We start from the raw sequence: 9,471 nt of genomic DNA, 5'->3' as shown, positions 1-9,471 counted from the left end.
CATTAGCAAATGCAGTGAAAAGTAAATATCTGGGGAAAATCCTAGTTTTATGTCTTGATTAAAAGTCTTGCATCTGCACCATACTTCTGCTCTCCACATTTGGAATGGTGCCAACTTTTGCTTGGAAATGTTGTAGGGTTGAGGGGGATAGCATTGTGGTCTCATTTTGGATGACTAGGATTCCTGCTATGACAGTCTTATGTACATTTTTGGACTTGAGAATTTTTGGAGAGTAAGAGGCATGGGGAACTTGGAGTTGGTTTAATTTGACTTTTGAGGTATTATTGTTAGGAAGTCAACTGCTGAAGAAAGTAGCTAGAAATCTCACAGGCACACTAATGAGACCTCTGTGACTGGTCATGAAGCAGAAAGAAATGGGCAAAAATATTTTGGGAATTTAATTTCAATAGGAATTTAACTTTGGGACTTTAATAGTTCTCAGGAAACTTAGTGGAAAGCAGTTCATATTATTCATATTTGAGACATTTTAATTGTATAATGGAACTCAAAGAATATTTTCAAATGAGCTATATTTAGAAATGTATCTTGTTGGAATATGTCATGGGAAATGAAATTGGCTAACCCATGGCAAAAAATGTTAACTTTGTGTTCAATTTGGATCCACTTGAGAAGTTCCAACATAATATATATTTACATACTACAGTATACAATCTTATTCTCACCTGAGGATATTTTGGTATCTCTTATTAGATCTTTGTAGTTATCTGATTTTATCTATTTTATTATCGTTTTTTAGACCTTACCCATTGAAATACTGTTCACCAAATCCTTATTATGTAATATGCAATCTTTTTTTTTATTAAATTCAGTTTTATTGAAATACATTCACATACCATACAATCATCCATGATATACAATCCACCGTCCACAGTATGATAACATAGTTATGCGTTCATCACCACAATCTATCTCTGAACATTTTCCTTACATCATGTAATATGCAATCTTGAAATCAGTTAGGATATAGTCTGTAGATAAAAGCTGAACTTGCTAATTTAATATAAAACATTGTAGGTCCTGAAGAACTAAAAAGGGAAAATGGAAACACTGAGGTATTACAGAAGTAGTAAATGCTGGAAGTGGCTATCACCCAGAGGGTTGGGGGCCCAAGGAAGAGGCTATTATTATTCAAAATTAGAGGATTGAAGGAGGGGCCATATGGAGCCGAAATTCTTACTCAAGATGGTGGTGTTGGTTGATTGTGTTTGTGCCTCTGAGTTGAGAGGAGGATCCCAAAGTGTTGGGACCAAACCTCTGAGAAAGGGGCACTAGCAGTCTGATGCTGATTTTTCTCAGAGGGCACAGCAAGGCTGGTTTTGTGAGAGCTGGGAAACCTGTGGACTGGAACAAACTCCCCTTGCAGAGTTGAAAAAGCAAGGCTGGTGACACTGACAGAAGCAGGAAGCAAAAACAGAAATAAGAATCAAACAGAAAAAAACACATCCCTCCCTCCTCCTCCTGCTTTCCAGTCTTTATCTAGCAACCCTTAATGAAAGAGCCTAATAGGAAACAGAGTAACAAAAGAGAAATATAGTTTGCTGAGTCCGGGGCTAAGCAACACAAAATAAAATTTAGAAGGGGGTGTTTGAGACTGAAAGATTATTTACCATTTATAACATCTTCAACTATGAGGAAAGTGCTTAAATTTTATGTTTGTCTGTTTAACAAACAACTTTCAGAAGATGCATTATTTTCATCTCTGCAGATATTTGAAAACAAAATTATTCACATTAATATTAAATAGTATATTAATTTACTTAGATTCAGGAATCATAAGTATCAATATAACAAGAAGTTGCTGAATCTGAGAAAATGTAAGAGCCCTCCAAGTTATTCTTGATTTTCTAAAGAGATATAAAGATCAACATATCACACTTAGCCCAACTGAACATTATATGTGGTATTGTCTGTAACTGTAATAATAATAAAGGACTTGGTAAAAAGAAAAAAAAAGTTAGGAACATAAGGAAGGTTATATTGGCCTATTGGATTCAGACTGAATTGGGCATTTTTAAATGTCCAGATCCCTAATATGCCTTGAACATAATAAATGAACCTTGACTAAGTGTCAAATACATAAAACCTCTAGCAAATAAATAAAATAAAAATTTGAGCTAGTTGATAACACACATGAGGGGCAATCTTATGAGGGTAAATGAAAATCCTTCCTGGAGGGAAAGCTCCTGTACCCAGGCTGTCATGAATAACCTTTCATTGAAGATGATCTCACACACACGCACAAACACACACACACACACACACAAAATTATAAAATACTGGGAAACAATCTACCATGAGGGAAAGTCACAAGACATACCCAAATACCATTAGACCATATGAAATATCATATCATTAGTGTATAAAAATTCTAAAATGAACATGTGTAAGCTTAAAGACATAAAAGAATTAAAAACACAAAAAAACAATATATTATAAATAAAGGTAAATTTGAAAACGAAACACATAAAAGATGATCTCGAGAAATATGCTTACGAATTAAGAAACTCATGGAGAGGTTAAAAAAGTAGAATACTTTCAGGTAAAGATAGGGTCCTGTATTCATGGGTTTTCAGAAGTTTAAAAAATTTTCTAAATTGCATAAGTGCATAGGTTTTCAAAAAGGGGATAGAGTTCTTTAAAAAATAACTTTAATTCATCATCTTTTATAAGAAAACCTCTATTATTTTAAACCACATATGTAATTTTTCGCTGATCCATACCATATAACTGCTAAGGGTCTTGTAGCCTGCAAAAATATACCATAGGTTCTTAAAGAAAAAGTCAGTTGATGGGTCCTTATATTACAAATTTCATTTGCTAATTATGAGAGAGGAAAAATATTCTTTAGTTCATTTTCAATTATTGATGAATATCCACGATATCCTGGTTGCATTATCTTTTGTTCTCCACCACTGGATCAGTTTAGGCTCCAAAAGACAATTGAAAATATATACATGAGTTGTTTTTTAGCTCACAGTTATTAACCTAAATAAATTGGTAGACACTTTAATCAGCATTCAGTTATGTGAATAATATGCACCTACATTTCACTGTGAAATATTAGATGCTATGGTAACCACTGTGGAATACTGCATTTCATATATTTCTCTAGCTGACATAAATTATAACTTGTTTAAACTGATGTCCTGATATAAAATACAATAAAGGAAAATTAATGCTAAAATTTTAGATCAAGTAAAGGTAAACAAAAAATTCATAAAACATATTAATTATTAACATTTTAGGAAAAATTATAAAATGAATCTGTTAGCATCATAAGACTTTCAGAGCAAAAGGAATCTTAAAATTCTATTTCAAACTCTACACCCAATAATAAATGTTATTCTAATATGAATATTAATTAATAGTTCAAATTCTGGAATGATTTGCTATAATTATCTCATCCTTCAGAGCTGAAAAATAATACCAGTTTTGAAACTATTTATAAATATAGAACAGTCTTGAATAAACCATTACCCTTATAAATATATCAAATCAAATTCTAAAAGCACAAAAAATTTCATAAGAAAGTGTACCAAGCAATAAGAAAGCATTCACATTGAATTGTAGATGAGCTCTCCATTATTGCTAAGTTGCAATGCTGATTTTGGGTCCCATAAAATCGTTCTTTCACAGTAGTAAATTATTACAATATGTTTGGACAAATAATTCATTTCTAATCCACCAACCAAAAATATTTAGTTCAACTACGAACCCAACGTTATCTTTTTGCCTCTTTTTTATTCTTTTCTTCAATTGTGCATAATTCAACTAGAAAACACAGTCATTTAAAAATTAACATAAAATAATAATTTTCTAAATAGTTTTAGTGATTTCTTTTCTGTACAAAATATTTCAATGAGTTGAGGTAAGAGAAGAAAGTATTTTAAAAATTGGAAAACTTAGGAAAGGAAAGAAAGGGTTAATTGGGATCATTAGCACAGTTAAGGGAGTTAGTAATATCTTACCACAAATACAGCAGAATACTTGGTTAAAGACAGAAACTTTCCTCTCAATATCCATTCTCCTCTTTTTCCTTAGTCAAAACAAAACAAACAGAAATTAAGCACAACCAGAAAAGCCTGGCTAAATCCCTGCATCTCACAATCTCCTTAGCAGCTGAGTGTGGCCAATGAAATGCTAGTGTGATGCTAGTGTTGAGAGGCATGTGTACCCTTCTTTATAAAGATGGATGTGTCTTCTCTCCTCTTACTTTGCCTTGCTTCCTGGATGTGGATGCAATGTCTCATACTTTAGCAGCGGTTTTGGAGCATAAGTCATGGGAGAAAACGGCAGGCGTATCAAACCAAGAAGAAGGAAACTGACTCCTAGACTTGGCAGGGCTCCCTTAACAACCACAACTTCCTAACTACAGATTCCTTTCAAACTTTTGTTGTTCATTTAAATCTCTGTTGTAAATTTCCCGTTATTTGCAGCAATCTGAATCCTAAGAGTGACTGCATGTTCTTAGACAAAGATAAGGCAAGATAGAGGGAAAAATTAGAAATGCAAATAAGATACAGGAAACAGATAATAGAAATCAGTAACATCAGGTCTATGAATGTTATAACATAGATGCTGAAGAAACTCTATTCAAAGACAAATGAAAAAAAGTGGAACAAGAAGAAAAAGGACTAAAGACCTCTGGTTTAGAATCATGACTATACTGTTTATTTGAGAAATTGACTGGAAAAATTGAAATCATTTGGGATAGTCAATGTGGGTAAAACAATATAGAGAGTTCAGAGAAGATAAGGAAATTGATAGCAAAGCATCAGTGTGACCTAAATTAAGACCATAGGTTTTTAATTTTTTTCTTTAAAAAAATTAGCATTTGCTTTGGATGTACATATACTAAAATTGCAATGATACAGAAAAGATTAACATGGCCCCTGAGCAAGGATGATAAGAAAATTCATGAGCTGTTCAATATTTTAAAAATAAATAAATAAAATAATTAAATCATGCTTCTCACATAAAAGCTTGCTCCATTAAAAAAAAATGCTCAAACACGCCTAATTCCAAAAACCTATCCTTCTCTCCCTTCATTGTATACTACATCTTTTGTTACACTACATTACCACAGAAACTTCAAATCTATCAAATGATTTTTGTTTACTTCAACAGAATGCCTTAATTTGAATCTACACAGGAAAAAATATATACATTGTGCAGCATAAAAGCTATGTAATTTGGAGTCAAATAGACTTTATTTGGCATCACGGATCAGTCATTTCCAGGTCTGTGATTTCAGACAAATTCTGAAAATGATGTATTCTCAGTTTTCTTAACTGTAAAAAGTAGGATGGTAATAATCAATTTGAAAATGTATTGTTACAAGTATCAGAAAAGTCCGTTTTTATCAAAGTATGGAAAGTGTAATGTCCATTTTTTTCCTAAGGTATGGTGTATAGAACAGCTATTTAAGAATCAACTGTGCAGATGTGGCTCTCTCTCTCTAGCTAAGCCAACTTGAAAGGTGAAATCACTGCCCTCCCCCCTACGTGGGATCAGACACCCAGGAGAGTGAATCTCCCTGGCAACGTGGAATATGACTCCCGGGGAGAAATGTAGACCCAGTATCGTGGGATGGAGAACATCTTCTTGACCAAAAGGGGGATGTGAAAGGAAATGAAATAAGCTTCAGTGGCAGAGAGATTCCAAAAGGAGCCGAGAGGTCACTCTGGTGGGCACTCTTACGCACAATTTAGACAACCCTTTTTTAGGTTCTAAAGAATTGGGGTAGTTGGTGGTGGATACCTGAAACTATCAAACTACAACCCAGAATCCATGAATCTCAAAGACGATTGTATAAAAATGTGGCTTATGAGGGGTGACAATGGGATTGGGAAAGCCATAAGGACCACACTCCACTTTGTCTAGTTTATGGATGGATGAGTAGAAAAATAGGGGAAGGAAACAAACAAACAGACAAAGGTACCCAGTGTTCTTTTTTACTTCAATTGTTATTTTTCATTTTAATTATTATTCTTGTTATTTTTGTGTGTGTGCTAATGAAGGTGTCAGGGATTGATTTAGGTGATGAATGTACAACTATGTAATGGCACTGTGAACAATCGACTGTACGATTTGTTTTGTATGACTGCGTGGTATGTGAATATATCTCAATAAAATGAAGATTTAAAAAAAAAAAGAATCAACTGTGGTGCTAATTAGAGAATATAGGTTCATTAAATATTGGTAGAGTACAGGAAATCTGGATATATAGGCACTGCAGACAATTACTTTTCACTGATTTTGTTGCATGACACATAATAGGTATCAATAAATGATAGCTATTGTGGTTTTTCTTTCTCTTGCTTTAAAACGGAATTACTAAAGCACAAATGTCATTGGATTAAAAAGTGCTTAGATTGATAGGGACATAGGTATAGAAACAGATAAAGATACAGCTATTTGTCTATAAAGATACAGGTATTTATCTATCACCATTAAGAAAAACTAGCATAGTATATTACCTATACATTCAAACTTTAACATTGGGCATAATTTTATGTTGATTTAAATTCTAACCCATTACAGAAACTGGCAACTAAATTATATTAATCATGCAAACATTAAATAGCAATGTTGCAATTAAATGATCCCAGTTTATACAGTATTATCCAAAACCAGAAAATTGTCTGACAGAGAAGAAAATGAAAGATGATAAACTATGTTGATGGTTCTCTTATAGTATTTCTCCTCTTCAATGCTTTTTATGGTAATATCAGGTTAAAATTGAGAATATATAGTTAATTTCCATAGATACACAAATACCATCTGTCAAATTTAGTGCACATATTAAAAATAATGAATGTAGAAATGAAACTACATCATTAACAACAAACTTTCATAAACATACAAAAAGGCAGATGGTAGAATCTAAGTAACATTAGGTTAGATGGTTGGGTACAATATGGTTATCATTGTATTTATAAATCTAAAATAATTATGCCAATGGCAATAAAAATTTTAAAGGTAATTTAGCAAGTTAAAGAAAAGGTACTTTCTCTATACTCCTTTCACAGTTGAAAAGGAGAGAATTGATGCAGTCTCACAAAAATTAAGACTAAGAAAATAAAAATTTGAATACCAATGACAAAATTAAAAATAAGATGAGAAAACAGAACATAAGAAGAGTAGGAAGTAATAGTAGGAATGAAGAGTTGTTAAATGAACTTTGTAAGTCATAAAGTTTTAGAAGCTTATTAAGCTCATTAGGGAATTTATTCTCTCTTTCAGTGATATAAGTGATGAAAAAATGTCCAGACTCTATTTAGTTAGAATCTCCTGCATTAGAGTTTCAAAAACTGCCTTTAAGAAAATCATGCATTAATTATTTTTGCACCATCGTCTACATATTTGTATATCTTTTACTTATTTAATGTGATTGCATATATACTTTGGCATATAATAATTAAAAATGGATTCTAAAGTCAATATTAGCCCCTTTGTTCTGACGACAGACCAAAAATGCAAAGATATTAAGTGGACTCCCTCAAACCCTGATGGTTAGTAGGTAACAAATCAGGAACAAAGCACAAGTCCTTTCACACAGACTGTTACTCTTTCCACTGAACCTTGACATCTTTTATCAGTGACAGATCAAGAGTTGGTAAGCCACACAGGCCTCAGGGAGGAAGGGGGCCTTTATTTGGAAATGCTGGTGAAACCCATGCTGAATTATTTAGTCTGAGAAATAATATAATTATATTACTTATGAGTTTGAATTTAAAGTTGCATTTTGAATCAACTTGCTATAAAGTAATATATTGAATAAAGATTTTTCTGAGTTGTAAAATTATCAAAGGAAATGCACAAATGAAATATACTCTTTTCTGTTTCTTAGAAAGCTGCCCCCTTGTCAGATAAGTCAGTCTCAGACAAATACCCACATACAGTCTGCCAGTGAACATTTTGTTTGCTGAAAAATTGTCACAATGCTACTTTTCCATCTAGAAAGTAGGTCCTGGACCATAAAGAAATTGGTTTTGATTCTCAGCTGATGTATGAGATAAGGGAAGAAATATGTTATATAGTATCTCTCTGTGCTTTTGTAGCCAATTAGATTCTCCCCTCTCTCCCCTCCCCATATCCCACCCCCCAGGTCTGATTGTAACACTAAAGTTATAATTGCAAAGCATGAATGATTTATTCCAATTCTTGATGCTATTTGGAATCTAGCTGAACTTCCCTCTCATCTCGAAATTTCTAATTACCAGGAGAACAAAAATGTCAGTGCATGACAAAACTTACTTATAGGGAAGTAGCAGAGACATTTAGAAGGAAGAATTTAATTTAGCAAAAGTCTAAAATGGAGTAACACACAATGACACATATACACACATACACATGCACTAAAACACATACATATGTTTTTAAGTCACCAGATTGTAGAATGGACAAACACATGTGTTTCCTAATCAGTAGAAACCATGCAGGCTTTTGGAATAACAATCAGTGTGACTAGCAGACTGCATCAAAAGGAATATTTTTAAAGTAGAAAATGTCACTGGTCCTCAGGGGGTACCAATAAAACCTGTGGAACCTCTCTGATAGTAATATTGTTTTTGCTAAACCAGAGAGATCACACAGATGGCTCAGTGAGATTAATTCTTTGGAATCATAATCTTTAACATTACCACAGCCAAGGAAAACCCATTTTTTAAGAAGTAGCATTACTTCTGTACTTCCACAGCGAAATGGCAAAGACTCTACTGCTTTTCCATCCTTCATGTTGTTCATTATTTTCAAAAACAAGCTGATTCTCAGTTTGGTTAAATTGCAGATTGGTTTCCATTACCTTCTACTGGAGACCTATGAATGAATCTTTAAAATGTAGAAGCAAATTTGACATGGAAATGTAAAGCAACTACAAAAAATAGAGGAAATAATGCCTCAAAATTCTAGCTAAAAATTCTAATTATATTTATTATGCAACATTTAAGACACAAATTAGGTATAAAACACTCTAAAATGGGTATCTCTGTAACCAACTCCTAGCTTAGAAAATTAAATGTTCCAAATGGAGTTGGGATTCTCTTCTTCTTCAGTAGTGATTAGTATACTGAATATGGGGTTTATCAATCACACTTATGTTTTTATATTTTTATTGCATACACATCTATCCCTAAGCAATGTATGTCATTGTTTGACTTACAGTAACACAGTATCAATGTCATCTAATGTATGCTTCTGCTACTCCCCTTTCCAACCACCACAGAGAGGCATGGATTTTTGTAAACCCAAACACATTTAATATTAAAAGTTTTCATTCTTGTATTTCTGTTCTGTAATATGGAGATTTTCTCTCCAGAAATAAATGTTATTGCTTTACCTTGAAAAATAAATGTATGACATTGAAAGTAAAAGTAAGTACAGTCCTTCATATTCAATGGTCTTTAATGTTGAGTCCCTTTGTGATGGAAAAATATACAAATCGTTTTT

The 9,471-nt window shown here is 32.8% G+C and overlaps 1 non-coding gene across 1 annotated transcript; it reads left to right on the top strand.

Annotated features, from left to right (window-relative positions):
* The first annotated feature begins 4,851 nt into the window (after positions 1–4,851).
* On the top strand, positions 4,852–4,958 carry LOC119507519. The gene has a single exon (XR_005211277.1). It is a non-coding gene; the product is annotated as a U6 spliceosomal RNA (small nuclear RNA).
* The last annotated feature ends 4,513 nt before the right edge of the window (positions 4,959–9,471 follow it).

The sequence above is a fragment of the Choloepus didactylus genome, chromosome 12 (genome assembly GCF_015220235.1).
Source record: "Choloepus didactylus isolate mChoDid1 chromosome 12, mChoDid1.pri, whole genome shotgun sequence".
NCBI lineage: Eukaryota > Metazoa > Chordata > Mammalia > Pilosa > Megalonychidae > Choloepus > Choloepus didactylus.
The sequence above is the reverse complement of the archived record's forward strand: the minus strand, read 5'-3'. Positions and strand labels throughout refer to the sequence as shown.